The sequence below is a fragment of the Neophocaena asiaeorientalis genome, unplaced genomic scaffold, assembly GCF_003031525.2.
Source record: "Neophocaena asiaeorientalis asiaeorientalis breed wild unplaced genomic scaffold, Neophocaena_asiaeorientalis_V1.1 scaffold25, whole genome shotgun sequence".
In the NCBI taxonomy this organism is placed as follows: Eukaryota; Metazoa; Chordata; class Mammalia; order Artiodactyla; family Phocoenidae; genus Neophocaena; species Neophocaena asiaeorientalis.
The window spans coordinates 6,821,892-6,838,758 of record NW_020172492.1 but is presented as its reverse complement, the minus strand read 5'-3'; the positions used below and the strand labels follow the sequence as shown (position 1 = coordinate 6,838,758).

Sequence of the window (16,867 nt, the reverse complement as noted above, 5' to 3'; positions counted from 1 at the left end):
TCTAAGTCTGTGAGTCTGTTTCTGTTTTGTAAGTTCTTTGTATCATTTATTTTTAGATTCCACTTATAAGCAATATAATATGATATTTTTCTTTCTCTATCTGACTTACTTCACTCAGTATGACAATCTCTAGGTCCATCCATGTTGCTGCAAATGGTGTTATTTCATTCTTTTAAATGGCTGAGTAATATTCCATTGTATATATATTGTAGAATTTTATAACCTAAGTTGAAGTAAAATTTCTGCCAACAGTAGCACAAATAAATGGATGCAGAAATTGTTATGAAGCTATGATGATACTAGTTAAAACAGATCTCAAGACAAGAAATTCTAATGGAGATAAAAATGTATTTTTCTTAATGATAAAAAAGTTAAGGGAAAGGAGTAGGAGATACAAACTGTTAGGTGCGGGATGAGCTACAAGAATATGTTGTGCGTTGTTGGGAATAGAGTCAATATTTTATGAATATGAGTATGAATGGAGTATAACCTTTAAAAATTGTAAATCACTATGTCGTACACCTGTAACTTGTATAATATTGTACAGCAACTATACTTCAATAAAAAATGATTTATTCAGCACCTTTTACATGACAAGCAATGTGCACTCTACTTAAGCTACTTCACTGCATGCACTTCAAAAAAAAGTTAATTTATCACCTTAATAACATAGAAAAGTGCTAATATATCCAGATGTGTATTAATTTAATAATAGCACAGGGCTTCCCTGGTGATGCAGTGGTTGGGAGTCCGCCTGCCAATGCAGGGGACACGGGTTTGTGCCCCGGTCCGGGAAGATCCCACATGCTGCGGAGTGGCTGGGCCTGTGAGCCATGGCCGCTGAGCCTGTGCGTCCGGAGCCTGTGCTCCGCAACGGGAGAGGCCACAACAGTGAGAGGCCCACATACTGCAAATAATAATAATAATAATAGCACAAAAATAGAGGAAGGAAAAAACTGTGACAAATAAAGGTAAAGACAAAATCTCAGATGGAGATTTTAAAGTCCTCTCTCAATAATTGATTGAAAAATTAAACAAAAATGGTATTAATTATTTAGAAAGCCACAAAAACAACCATTTTAATTGATATCAACCATATTTAATTGATATACTTCAACAACTGAAAAATATATAGTGTTTTCAAGTGCATGAGGCATATTTACCAATTTAGACCATATGCTCCACCACAAAAAAGCCTGCATAAACTTTAAATTATTGAAATACTATAAATATTTCTGTAAATTAGAAATAAATAAAAATATCTGAATGAAAACCCCAAATATATGCAAATTAAACAGCTCATATCCATGGGTAATAAAAATTATAATATAGTAATATATTATTTTTAGCAAATGGTAATACAAAAACAGTGTCACAAGTTGTTGGATAGTGTTAAAAGTGAATTAGAGGCAAATGTATAACTTTAAATAATGACATTAAAATGAAGAAAATTCTTGAATAAGTTATCTGTTTTCCCCTTAAGCTAGAAAACGAACAGCAAATTAAACCCAAATTATATAGAAGATAATACATACTAAAGGTAAAAGAGGAAATCAAATGAATAGAAAAGAGAAGAGAAACAGGAAAAATCAATGAAACAAATTTTAGTATTTGAAAAAAAAGTTATGCAAAAATAAAATCCTAGCTAGAGTGCTCAAAGAAAAGAGTGGGGAAATATAAATTATCAGTATCAAGAATGAAAGAGAAGATGTCCTACATATCACACAATAAAATAAGTATCAGAGACTCTCACAAACAGTTGCATGACAATAAACTGGGCATCTTAAATAAAAAGGAAAAATTCCTTTAAAGATAAAGACGACCAAATATTCCTCAGGAATAATTTAAAATCTGAATAGTCCTATAGCCATGAAAAAAAAAAAGAGGAAAACTCTACTTATAGAAAACTCCTGCCCCCAAGTGGTATCACAAGTACTTCTCTCACAGAATCTTTTTTAGAAAATAGAGGGGATAAAGAACACTTTTGTGTTAATTTTACAAAATGAGAAAATCATGGAAGTGAAAATATTAAAGGATATTACAAAAAGAGAAAATTACAGTATCTCTTATGAAAATATAATTAAAATTCTGGACAAAACTGCTATCAAATTCTTTCCAGCAATATGTAAAAAAGAATGAAAAGACAGATAACTACATATGTTGAACAGTATGTGAAGAAAAGAGAATGCTCATGCATTGCTGGTGGTAATGTAAAATGATGCACTTTAGAAAACATTTTTGCAGTTCCTTAGAATAGTAAGCATAATTTTTTAACATGACCTAGCAATTCAGCCACACCAGGGGTTGTAAGCTCAAGAGAAATGGTATATGTTTCCACACAGAGACTTACATATGGATGGTTTTTGCAGCATTATTCATAATAACAAAAATTGGAAACAACCTAAGTGACATACACTTTGTGACTAGAGACAAAATATGGTATACATAGAACGGGATGGTATTGAGCAATAAAAAGGAATTAACTACAGATACATGCTATGATGTGGCTGAACCTTACTATGCTCAGCTAAAGCAAACCAGACATAAGTGACTGTATATTGTATTACTTTATTTTTTTTACTAGATCTTTATTGGAGTATAATTGCTTCACAATACATTGTTAGTTTCTGTTGCACAGCAAAGCGAATCAGCTATATGCATACACATGTCCCCATATCCTCTCCCTCTTGAGCCTCCATCCCATCCTCCCTATCCCACCCCTTTAGGTCTTCGCAAAGCATCGAGTTGATCTCCATGTGCTATGATGCTGCTTCACACCAGCCAACTATTTTACATTCAGTAGTGTATATATGTCGATACTAATCTCACTTCACCACAGCTTTGCCCTCCCAACCCATGTCATCAAGTCCATTCTCTAGGTATACCTCTTTATTCCTGCCCTGCAACTAGGTTCATCAGCACCACTTTTTTTTTTTTTTCAGATTCTGTATATTAGCATATACCGTATATTAGCATACGGTATTTGATTTTGTCTTTCTGACTTACTTCACCCTGTATGACAGACTCTAGGTCCATCCACATCACTAAGAATAATTCAATTTCATTTCTTTTTATGGCTGAGTAATATTCCATTGTATATATGTGCCACATCTTCTTTATCTATTCAACTGTCGATGGACATTTAGGTTGGTTCTATGTCCTGGCTATTGTAAATAGTGATGCAATGAACATTGTGGTGCATATCTCTTTTTGGATTATGGTTTTCTCAGGGTATAGGCCCAGTAGTGGGATTGCTGAGTCATATGGTAGTTTTATTTTTTGTTTTTTAAGGAATCGCCATACTGTTTTCCATAGTGGTTGTATCAATTTACATTCCCACCAACAGTGTAGGAGGGTTCCCTTTCACCCCACCCTTTCCAGCATTTATTGTTTCTAGCTTTTTTGATAATGGTCATTGTTACCAGCGTGAGGTGGTACCTCACTGTAGTTTTGATTTACAATTCTCTAATAATAAGTGATGCTAAGCATCTTTTCATATGCCTGTTGGCCATCTGTATGTCTTCCTTGGTGAAATGTCTATTTAGGTCTTCTACCCATTTTTTAACTGGATTGTTTGTTTTTTTGATATTGAGTTCCATGAGCTGTTTGTATATTTTGGAGATTAATACTTTGTTGTTTCATTTGCAAATATCTTCTCCCATTCTGAGGGTTGTCTTTTTGTCTTGTTTATGATTCCCTTTGATGTGCAAAAGCTTTTAAGTTTAATTAAGCCCCATTTGTTTATTTTTGTCTTTATTTCTGTTACTCTAGGAGGTTGGTCAAGAAAGATCTTGCTGTGGTTTATGTCAAAGTGTGTTTTTCCTGTTTTCCTCTAAAAGCTTTACAGTTTCTGGTCTTACATCTAAGTCTTTAATCCATTTTGAGTTTATTTTTGTGTATGGTGTTAGGGTTCTAATTTCATTCTTTTACATGTAGCTGTCCAGTTTTCCCAGCACCACTTATTAAAGAAGCTGTCTTTTCTCCATTGTATGTTCTTGCCTCCTTTGTCATAAATTAGGTCCCCATATTTGTATGGGTTTATCTCTGGGCTTTCTGTCCTGTTCCACTGATCTATATTTCTGTTTTTGTGCCAATACCATACTGTCTTGATTACTGTAGCTCTGTGGTATAGTTTGAAGTTGGGGAACGTGATTCCTGCAACTCCGGTTTTCTTTCTCAAGATTGCTTTGGCTATTTGGGGTCTTTTTTGTTTCCATAGGATTTTCAAGACTTTTTGTTCTAATTCTGTGAAGAATGCCATTGGTAGTTTGACAGGGATTGCATTGAATCTGTAGATTGCTTTGGGTAATATAGTCATTTTCACAGTATTGATTCTCCCAATCCAAGAACATGGTGTATTTCTCCATCTGTTAATGTCACCTTTGATTTCTTTCATCAGTGTTCTATAGTTTTGTGGGTACAAGGCTTTCACCTCCTTAGGCAGGTTTATTCCTACGTATTTTATTCTTTTTTTTTTTGCAATGGTAAATAGGAGTGTTTCCTTAATTTATCTTTCTGATTTTTCGTTGTTGGTGTATAGGAATGCCAGAGATTTCTGTGCATCAATTTTGTATCCTGCAACTTTGCCCAATTTATTGATTATTTCTAGTAGTTTTCTGGTGACATCTTTAGGATTTTTATGTATAGTATCACGTCTTTGGCAAGCACTGACAGTTTTACTTCCTCTTTTACAATTTGTATTATTTTATTTCTTTTTCTTCTCTGATTTGTGTGGCTATATCTTCCAAAACTATGTTGAATAATAGTGGTGAGAGTTAAGGAAATGAAGCCAGACTCTTAAAGAATTAATAGGAATCAGTTAATTGCAAAAGAAGAGACAAGGCTTTGGGGACAGCGGGAGTGTCCCATGCAAAGACATGGAGGTTAATGGTGGAGAAGGACGTGCTCTCACTCCCTCTTGTGAGAACACCAGAATCACAACTACCTGCTGGAGAATCATCGACAGGAAGACACTGGAACTCATCAAAAAAGATACCCACATCCAAAGACAAAGGAGAAACCACAATGAGGTGGTAGGAGAGGCGCAGTCACAGTGAGATCAAATCCCATAATTGCTGGGTGGGTGACTCACAGACTGGAGAACACTTATACCACAGAAGTCTACCCACTAGAGTGAAGGTTCTCAGCCCCACGTCAGGCTTCCAAAGCTGGGGGTCTGGCAATGGGAGGAGGAATTCCCAGTTAGCAATACTCATATCAGATAAAATACACTTTAAAATAAAGAATGTTAGAAGAGACAAGGAAGGATACTACATAATGATCAAGGGATCAATCCAGAAAGAAGATATAACATTATAAATATATATGCACCCAACATAGGAGCACCTCAATACATAAGGCAACTACTAACAGCTATAAAAGAGGAAATCGACAGTAACACAATAATAGTGGGGGACTTTAACACCTCACTTACACCAATGGACATATCATCCAAAATGAAAATAAATAAGGAAAGAGAAGCTTTAAATGACACAATAGACCAGATAGATTTAATTGATATTTATAGGACATTCCATCCCAAAACAGCAGATTACACTTTCTTCTCAAGTGCACCTGGAACATTCTCCAGGATAGATCACATCTTGGGTAACAAATCAAGCCTCAGTAAATTTAAGAAAATTAAAGTCATATCAAGCATCTATTATGACCACAACACTATAAGATTAGAAGTGCATTACAGGGAAAAAAAACGTAAAAAAGACAAACACATGGAGGCTAAACAATACATTAGTATATAACCAAGAGATCACTGAAGACATCAAAGAGGAAATCAAAAAATACCTGGAGACAAATGACAATGAAAACACGATGATCCAAAACCTACAGGATGCAGCAAAAGCAGTTCTAAGAGGGAAGTTTATGGCTGTACAAGCCCAACTCAAGAAACAAGAAAAATCTCAAATAAACAATCTAAAGTTACACCTAAAGGAACTAGAGAAAGAAGAACAAACAAAACCCAAAGTTAGCAGAAGGAAAGAAATCATCAAGATCAGAGCAGAAATAAATGAAATAGAAACAATAGCAAAGATCAATAAAACTAAAAGCTGGTTCTTTGAGAAGATAAACCAAATTGGTAAACCATTAGCCAGACTCATCAAGAAAAATAAAGCAGAGGACTCAAATCAATAAAACTATAAATGAAAAAGAGAAAGTTACAACAAACACCGCAGAAATACAAAGCATCCTAAGAGACTACTACAAGCAACTCTATGCCAATAAAATGGACAACCTGGAAGAAATGGACAAATTCTTAGGAAGGTGTAACCTTCCAAGACTGAAGCAGGAAGAAATAGAAAATATGAACAGACCAATCACAAGTAATGAAATTGAAACTGTGATTAAAAATCTTCCAACAAACAAAAGTCCAAGGCCAGATGACTTCACAGGTGAATTCTATCAAACATTTAGAGAAGAGTTAACACCCATCCTTCTCAAACTCTTCCAAAAAATTTCAGAGGAAGGAACACTCCCAAACACATTCTATGAGGCCACCATCACCCTGATACCAAAACCAGACAAAGATACTACAAAGATACTACAAAAAAGAAAATTACAGACCAATATCACTGATGAATATAGATGCAAAAATCCTCAACAGAATACTAGCAAACAGAATGCAACAACACATTAAAAGGATCATACACCATGATCAAGTCGGATTTATCCCAGGGATGCAAGGATTCTTCAATATATGCAAATCAATTAATGGGATACACCATATTAACAAACTGAAGAATAAAAACCATATGATCATCTCAATAGATGCAGGTAAAGCTTTTGACAAAATTCAACTCCCATTTATGATAAAAACTCTCCAGAAAGTGGGCACAGTGGGAACCTACCTCAACATAATAAAGGCCACATACAACAAACCCATAGCAAACATCAACCTCAATGGTGAAAAACTGAAAGCATTTCCTCTAAGATTAGGAACAAGACAAGGATGTCCACTCTCAGCACTATTATGCAACATAGTTAAGCCACGGCAATCAGAGAAAAAAAGAAATAAAAGGAATACAAATTGGAAAAGAAGAAGTAAAACTGTCACTGTTTGCAGATGACATGATACTATACATAGGGAATCCTAAAAATGCCACCAGGAAACTACTAGAGCTAAGCAGTGAATTTGGTAAAGTTGCAGGATACAAAGTTAATGCACAGAAATCTCTTGCATTCCTATACACTAATGATGAAAAATCTGAAAGATAAATTAACGAAACACTCCCATTTACCATTGCAGCAAAAATAATAAAATACCTAGGAATAAACCTACTTAGGGAGACAAAAGACCTGTATGCAGAAAACTATAAGACACTGATGAAAGAAATTACAGACGATACCAACAGATAGAGAGATATACCATGTTCTTGGATTGGAAGAATCAATACTGTGAAAATGACTCTACTTCCCAAAGCAATCTACAGATTCAACGCAATCCCTATCAAGTTACCAATGACATTTTTTATGGAACAATTCTTGTTAAAATTTATATGGAGACACAAAAAGACCCCGAATAACAAAAGCAGTCTTGAGGGAAAAAAAAACGGAGCAGGAGGAATTAGACTCACTGACTACAGACTATACTACTAAGCTACAGTAATCAAGACAATATGGTACTGGCACAAAAACAGAAACATAGATTAATGGAACAAGATTGAAAGCCCAGAGATAAAGTCACACACCTATGGTCAACTAATCTATGACAAAGGAGGCAAAGATATACAATGGAGAAAAGACAGTCTCTTCAGTAAGTGGTGCTGGGAAAACTGGACAGCTACATGTAAAAGATTGAAATTAGAACACTCCCTAACACCTTCCCCAAAAATAAACTCAAAATGGATTTGAGACCTAAATTTAAGACCAGACAGTATAAAACTCTTAAGAAAAACATAGGAAGAACGGTCTTTGACATAAATCACAGCAAGATTTTTTTGATCCATCTCCTAGAGTAATGGAAATAAAAACGAAAATAAACAAATGGGACCTAATGAAACTGAAAAGCTTTTGCACAACAAAGGAATCCATAAACAGGACGAAAAGACAACTCTCAGAATGGGAGAAAATATTTGCTAATGAGTCAACTGACAAATGATTAATCTCCAGAATATATAAACAGCTCATGCAGCTCTATATTAAAGAAACAAACAACCCAATCCAAAAATGGGTAGAAGACCTAAATAGACATTTCCCCAAAGAAGACATACAGATGGCCAAGAAGCACATGAAAAACTGCTCAACATCACTAATTATTAGAGAAATGGAAATCAAAACTACAATGAGGTATCACCTCACACCAAGTAGAATGGGCATCATCAGAAAATCTACAAACAACAAATGCTGGAGAGGGTGTGGAGAAAACGAACCCTCTTGCACTGTTGGTGGGAATGTAAATTGATACATCCACTATGGAGAACAGTATGGAGGTTCCATAAAAAACTAAAAATAAAATTACCATATGATCCAGCAATCCCACTACTGGGCATATACCCAGAGAAAACCATAATTCAAAAAGACACATGCACCCCAATGTTCATTGCAGCACTATTTACAATAGCCAGGTCATGGAAGCAACCTAAATGCCCATCGACAGACAAATGGATAAAGAAGATGTGGTACATATATACAGTGCAATATTACTCATCCGTAAAAAGGAATGAAATTGGTTCATTTGTAGAGACGTGGATGGATCTAGAGACTGTCATACAGAGTGAACTAAGTCAGAAGGAGAAAAAGAAATATCGTATATTAATGCATATATGTGGAACCTAGAAAAATGGTACAGGTGAACCGGTTTGCAGGGCAGAAGTTGAGACACAGATGTAGAGAACAAACGTATGGACACCAAGGGGGGAAAGCCGTGGGAGGGTGGGGATGGTGGTGTGATGAATTGGGTGATTGGGATTGACTTGTATAGATTGATGTGTATAAAATTGATGACTAATAAGAACCTGTTGTATAAAAAAATAAATTAAATTAAAATATTAAAAAAATAGTGGTGAGAGTTAACATCCTTGTCTTGTTCCAGATCTCATTGGAAATGTATTTATTTTTTCACCCTGGAGTATGATGCTTGCAGTGAGTTTGTCTTATATGGCCTTTATTATGTTGAGGTAGTTTTCATCTATGCCTATTTTCTGGAGAGTATTTTATCATAAAATTTGTGTTGAATTTTGTCAAAAGCTTTTTCTGCATTTATTAAGATGATCATATGGTTTTTATTCCTTAATTTGTTAATGTGGTGTGTCACATTGGTTGATTTGCATATATTGAAGAATCCTTTCATCCCTGGGATGAATCCCACTGATCATGGTGTATGATCCTTTTAATGTGCTGTTGTATTCTTTTTGCTCATATTTTTTTCAGGATTTTTGCATCTATGTTCATCAGTGATATTGGCCTATAACTTTCTTTTTATTATGATACCTATTTCTGGTTTTGCTGTCAGGGTGATGGTGGCTTCGTAGAATGAATTTGGGCGTGTTCCACCCTCTGCAATTTTTTGGAAGAGTTTGAGAAGGATGGGTGTTAGCTCTTCTCTAAATGTTTGATAGGATTCCCCTGTGAAGCCATCTGGTCCTGGCCTTTTGTTTGTTGGAAGATTTTTCATCACAGTTTCAATTTCATTACTTGTGATAGGTTTGTTTACATTTTCTAATTCTTCCTGCTTCTGTTTTGGAAAATTGTACCTTCCAAGAAGTTGTCCGTTTCTTCATGGTTATCCATTTTATTGGCATAGAGTTGTTTGTAGTAGTCTCTTATAATCCTTTGTATTTCTGCAATGCCAGTTGTGATTTCTCCTTTTTCATTTCTAATTTTATTGATTTGCATTCTCTACCTTTTTTTCTTGATAAGTCTGGCTAAGGGTTTATCAATTTTGTTTATCTTCTCAAAGAACCAGCTTTTAGTTTTATTGATCTTTGCTATTGTTTTCTTTGTTTCTATTCCATTTATTTCTGCTCTGATTTTAAGATTTCTTTCCTTCTACTGACTTTGGGTTTTCTTTGTTCTTTCTCTAGCTGTTTTAGGTGTAGGGTTAGATTGTTTATTTGAGACTTTTCTTGTTTCTTGAGGTGAGATTGAATTGCTATGAACTTCCCTCTTAGAACTGCTTTTACTGCATCCCATAGGTTTTGGGTCATCTTGTTTTCTTTGACATTTGTTTCTATGTATTTTTTAATTTCTTCTTTGATTTCTTCAGTGATTTCTTGGTTATTTAATAGCATACTGTTTAGCCTCCATATATTTTTGTTTTTTACAGTTTTTTGCTATAATTGATTTCCAATCTCATAGCGTTGTGGTCAGAAAGGATGCTTGATATGATTTCCATTTTCTTAAATCATCTGTTGCTTGGTTTGTGACCCAAGATATGATCTATCCTGGAGAATGTCCCGTGTGCACTTGAGAAGAAAGTGTATTCTGCCACTTTGGGGTGGAATGATCTATAAATATCAATTAGATCGATCTAGTTTATTGTGTCATTTTAAGCTTGTATTTCCTTATTTATTTTCTATTTGGATCATCTGTCCATTAATGTAAGTGGGGTGTTAAAGTCCTCTACTATTATCGTGTACCTGTTGATTTCTCCTTTCACAGTTGTTAGCAGTTGCCTTATGTATTGAGGTGCTCCTGTGTTGGGTGCATAAACATTTATAATTGTTATATCTCCTTGGATTGATCCTTTGATCATTATGTAGTGTCCCTCCTTATCTCTTGTAACAGTCTTTATTTTAAAGTCTATTTTATCTTATATGAGTATTGCTACTCCAGCTTTTTGATTTCGTTTTGCATGGAATATCTTCAGTTTCAGTCTGTATGTGTCCCTAGGTCTGAAGTGGGTCCCTTGTAGAGAGCATATATGTGGGTCTTGTTTTTGTATCCATTCAGCAAGCCTGTGTCTTTGTTTGGAGCATTTAATCCATTCACGTTCAAGGTAATTATCGATATGTATGTTCCTATGACCATTTTCTTAATCGTTTCGGGTTTGTTTTTGTAGGTGCTTTTCTTCTCCTGTGTTTCCCACTTAGAGAAGTTCCTTTAGCATCTGTTTTAGAGCTGGTTTTGGTGGTGCTGAATTCTCTTAGCTTTTGCTTGTCTGTAAAGCTTTTGATTTCTCCATCGAATCTGAATGAGATCCTTGCTGGGTAGAGTGATCTTGGTTGTAAGTTTTTCCCTTTCATCACTTTGAGTATATCATGCCACTCTCGTCTGGTTTGTAGAGTTTCTGCTGAGAAATCAGCTCTTAACCATAATGGGAGTTCCCTTGTATGTTATTTGTCGTTTTTCCCTTGCTGCTTTCAGTAATTTTTCTTTGTCTTTAATTTTTGCTAATTTGATTACTGTGTGTCTCGGTGTGTTCCTCCTTAGGTTTATCCTGTATGGGACTCTCTGTGCTTCCTGGACCTGGGTGACTATTTTCTTTCCCATCATGGGGAAGTTTTCAACTATAATCTCTTCAAATATTTTCTCAGACCATCCCTTTTTCTGTTCTTCTTCTGGGAACCCTATAATTTGAATGTTGTTGTGTTTAGTGTTGTCCCAGAGGTCTCTGAGATTGTCTTCAATTCTTTTCATTCTTTTATGTTTATTGTGCTCCTTGGCAGTTATTTCCACCAGTTCATCTTCCAACTCACTTATTCGTTCTTCTGCCTCATTTATTTTGTTATTGATTCTTTCTAGTGTATTTTTCATTTCAGTTATTGTGTTTTTCATCTGATTTGTGTGTTCTTTAGTACTTCTAGATCTTTGTTAAACATTTCTTGTTATTTGTCAGTCCATGCTTCCATTCTATTTCTGAGATTCAGGATCATGTTTAGTATCATTACTCTGAATTCTTTTTCAGGTAGATTGCCTATTTCCTCTTCATTTATTTGGTCTTTTAGGTGCTTACCTTGCTGCTTCATCTGTGACATATTTTTTTGCCATCTCATTTTTTTTCTTTTTTAGGAGTGGCATTGTGTTCCTGTTTTACTGGTTGTTTGGCCTGAGGCTCCCAACACTGGAGTTTGTAGGCTATTAGGTAGAGCTGGGTCTTGGTGCTGAGATGAGGACCTCTGTGAGAACTCATTCTGATGAATATTCCCTGGGTTTTGAGGTTCTCTGTTAGTCCAGTGGTTCAGACTTGGAGCTCCCACTGCAGGAGCTTCTGCCTGAACCCGGTCTCATGAACCACGATGCCACAAGCTGCGTGGGGTGGCAAAAAAAAAGAACAATAACAAAGTAAAAAACAAAATTAGACTAGGAAACTAACAGGTATGTTAGAAAGAATATAAAAATTAAAATGTAGATGAGTCAACAACTAGAAGGTATATCAGTACCACAATAGTAAAAAAGAGGAAGAGGGAAAAGAAGAATAAAAAGGGAGGGAAGTCCTTGGCTGTGGAGGGTGGGGCCTAAACAAGTGTGAGATTTGGGTCATGGGTGGGGCCTATGCTCAGGACCCACACATCGGGAAAAGCCCTGGGGCCTTTGGGAGGTGGGGCTTAGGCTTAAGGGACAGAAGTGTCCCAGGCGTGGCCCCCATCCCTTGTCTCAGAGGACAGAAGACCTCACCTGGGAGCCCAGCAGGTCTTCTGTGCTTGGGTGGGTGGAGCAAAGGCCCTCTTCTTCTCTCCTGCTCCTCCTGATGTCTGGGCAGGCCCCTCCTGCCTGCTTCTCCTGATCTCCCCAGCCTCACTCCTATGCCCCCAGGACCAATGTGGCTGGGCTGGGAGGGCCCTTGGAGGGCAAGGCACCAGCCTGGGAGCTCAGCAGGCTGCCTGTGCTGGAGTGGGCGGGGCAATCGCCCTCCACTCCTCACCCACTCCTCCTGGAGGGCCCCTCCTGCCTGCCTCTCCTGTTCTGCCCCCAAGGACCCATGCTACCTGGAGGGGGCTTTGGAGGGCAGCAGATCAGCCTGGGAGCTCAGCAGGCTCTGTATTACTTTTTTATATGAAATGTTTAGGAAATGAAAATATATAGAAACAGAAAAGTAAATTAGATTATTAGAAAACACCAAGGAAAATTTATGTACAAAAGTTGATGCTATTGCATTTGGATAAAGTTAACGAGTTCCTGCTACTCACTTAGCCCAGGAAATACCACCAAGGAAACCTAATATATTAGAATAGATGTTTGAATATTTGAGTAATATTCAAACATTTGAATAAATGTTTGAATAGTATTCAAATATTTGAATAAAAAATCTTTAACAAAATTAAACACACATTTAAGCTAAAAAGTAAAAATTAGAATAGACGTGAACCCCTCAATCAGATAATTAGCAACTAAGAAAAGAAAGCCTCACATAAGATAACTTTTCATTTTCAGGGACTCTATATTTTCAACTTAAAACTGAGAACAAGGTAGAATGTCTGTTCCTACCTCTTAAGACTGAAGACCTTATATAATGAAAAAATAAAGAATTTTACAAGAATTAGAAAGTAAAAGTAAAACTATTTCTATTTGCAGTGATAAGATTATAGAAAATTCTAAGTTATAAACAAAAAAAGCCCTACAAAAACTAAGAAATTATTGTATTAAAATTTTTGCATATGAGGTAAATATACAATCTATTTTATTTTTATATAACTACAAAATTTCTTGTTCTAGAATAATAATAAAAAAGCATTTCCCATTAAAACAAGATCAGGAAATAGAATACTTGGGTTTAAATGTATCAAAAGTTGTAGGAACTCTATGTTTAAAACCTCCCAAAACCACTGAGAGGAAAAAAAAAAAGACAAATGAAAAGATGGATCAATCTTCATAAATAGGAAGACTCAAATTTGTAAGATGTCCTTTTTCCCAAAATATTCACCTCCAAAGTCCGGTAGTCATTTTGCAGAAATTGACAAGATGCATTTAAAATGTATCTTATATTTAGGCAGTTGGACTCAGGGCAGAGGCAGAACCCCCTCCCTCCTTTTTAGCTCAGTGGATCGTGTCCAGGTCCTCGGTGACAACTGTTGTACTGGGGAAGTGACTGGGTGGTGCCTGCGCTGGAGATGATGTCATTTCCAGTAGCAACACAGGAATCAGAACAAACACAGCCACTACAGAAGCACTACAGCGTTCTGTGCTATCAGTTTAGTGGACCCAAAAGGAGACTGACTTCAGACTTACACAGAAACTAATTGTGATTCCAAAGCCCTCTGGGGTTTTTGAAGAGTAACAGGAACAACAATGCAAGACTTTAACTTTGGAAAATGTAACCTGGTAAAAGAGTGAATACAAGAAAACCATGAAAGCAAGAATCTTCCACAATCTGTGATTGAAAATGTTGGAGGAAAATATTTTTACACTTGGATCTTACAGATTAAGAATATATACAAAAGTTGCCAATATTGATGTGTTGTGTGTTGCACCAAGAGAGATTGATTGAAGTGACTTTTTCACCTCATTCTATAAATTGAAATTACAGGAAGAAGTGAAAGATTTAGGAGCTGTTGAGGCATTTGTGCCAGTTATCGAACTGTTTTGATAGCTTAGGGATTGATATTTTGTTTGCAAGATTAGCACTGCAGACTATTCCAGAATATTTGGACCTAGGAAATGACAGTCTGCTTAAAAAATAGATAGAATATGTGTAAGAGTCTAAACAGTTTCAGGGGAACCAATGAAATTTCCCATCTAGTTCTAATCATTGACAACTTCAGGTTAACTCTGAGAGCTATCAAACTGGGGGCCAAACTCCACAACATCTGTTCCAATATATTAGGTTTCCTTGGTGGTATTTCCTGGGCTAAGTGAGTAGCAGGAACTCGTTAACTTTATCCAAATGCAATAGCATCAACTTTTGTACATAAATTTTCCTTGGTGTTTTCTAAATGGTATGTGTTAAAATTATACTAAAATAAAATTAATTTTAAAATAAATAATAAAATATGTCTTACATTTAAAAAGTATTGGATAGCCAAATGATCATTAAAAAGAAGAGTCAATTTAGAAGACATACACTAATTGATTGTGAGTTACTCTATTTTCACATTAACCAAAAGAGTGTGGTATGAACATGAGGATAGAAAAGTACAGAAGATATTTATATGAACAGACACGTAAATTGTCAATAATATTTTTTAAATCTCCTCAAAGTAAACTAAAGGAAAATGGAAAGTCTTTGAAACAAATGGCTGGAACAAGTTATAAACATATTAAAAAGTTGAAATTTGTCACTTATCTCACTCCATACATCAAAAATTAACTTGAGATGAATCAGTGAGATAAATATAAACACAAATAGAAAGTTCCTAGAAGAAAACATGGGAGAATATTTTCTCAGATTTTGAGTGGACAAAGTATTTTTCTTTTTTTGAGCAATTGTATGTTTTTTGGGGGCTGTGTTGGGTCTTCCTGCACGCGGGCTTTTCTCTCTAGTTGCAGCGAGCGGGGTCTACTCTTCATTGCGCTGTGCAGGCTTCTCATTGCAGTGGCTTCTCTTGTTGTGGAGCACGGGTTCTAGGCACGCAGACTTCAGTAGTTGCAGCACACAGGCTCAGTACTTGTGGCTCACAGGTTCTAGAGCACAGGCTCAGTAGTTGTGGCGCACGGGCTTAGTTGCTCCGTGGCATGTGGGATCTTCCCGGACCAGGGATCGAACCCATTTCCCCTGCATTGGCAGGTGGAATCTTAACCACTGCACCACCAGGGAAGTCCCAGGTGGACAAATATTTCTTTAATTGGACCCAGAAAATATACAATTTTTTAAAAAGCACAAATTGGATTCCTTCAAAATTAAAATCTTCTGTCGAAAGATACTTTTAACAAAATGAACTGACAGACCAAGATGGGAAAATATCATATATATATACATATAATATATATATACACACATGCACATATATTTATTTGTGTGTGTGTGTGTGTGTGTGTACACACACACAATCAGGCCATTATGCATATATTGGATTGTCTTTCCAAAATTTGTATGTTGAAGCTGTAACCCCCCAATTTGACTATATTTGGAGATGGGGTTTTAAAGAGTTAATAAAGGTTAAAGAAGGATATAAGGGTGAGGCCCTAATTCAATATGACTGGGATGTTTATAAGAAGAGAGAGAGAGAGAGGGATGTGTGTACTTAGAGAAAAGTCGACGTGAGAACATAGCAATAAGGTGGGGGCAAGGAGAGTGGTCTAAGGAGAAGCCAAAACTGATGACCCCTTGAACTTGGACTTCTAGCCTCCAGAATTTTGAGAGACAAATTTCTGTTGTTTAAGCCACGCTGTCTGTGGTATTTTGTTATGGAAGCCTTAGAAGTATAATAATAATAATCGTGATTATTACTACTGCTACTATTATTATATGTGTGTATATATATATATATATATACACAAATATTTCTTTCCAAAATAAATTATTATATGTATATTAGTATATATTATATGTATATACACACAAGAACTTCTTTGCAAAATAAATGAAGATATTCAGACATCCTGTAAATCAAAAATAGAAGAAAGACAAAAACCCCAATAAAATGGTAAAAACAGTGACAACAAATGTGTTTGATAAGAATGTGGAACAACAGGAACTCTCCATACATTGCTAACAGAGGCTTAAAATAGTACAATCACTTTGGAAAAAAATCTTTGGCGGCACCTTCTTTAATTAAACTGTAATAATTTTATGACCTAGCAGTTCCACTCCTAAGTATTTACACAAGAAAAATGAAAAGAGAAATCCAAAGGCAGGCACAAGTATATTTGCAGCATTTTTACATGTAATAGCCAGTAATTGGAAATTACCCTAATGTCAACTAATGAAGAATGGATAAACAAATTGTGGTATAATCCTACAGTGTAGTACCACTTAGGAATATAAACAAACTACTGATCAATTAAGTGATGTGGATGAATATCCTAGTCATCATAA

At 35.8% G+C, this 16,867-nt stretch overlaps 1 pseudogene; it reads left to right on the top strand.

Moving 5' to 3' along the window:
- The first annotated feature begins 14,006 nt into the window (after positions 1-14,006).
- LOC112395139 (poly(A) polymerase alpha pseudogene) lies at positions 14,007-14,850 on the top strand (annotated as a pseudogene).
- The last annotated feature ends 2,017 nt before the right edge of the window (positions 14,851-16,867 follow it).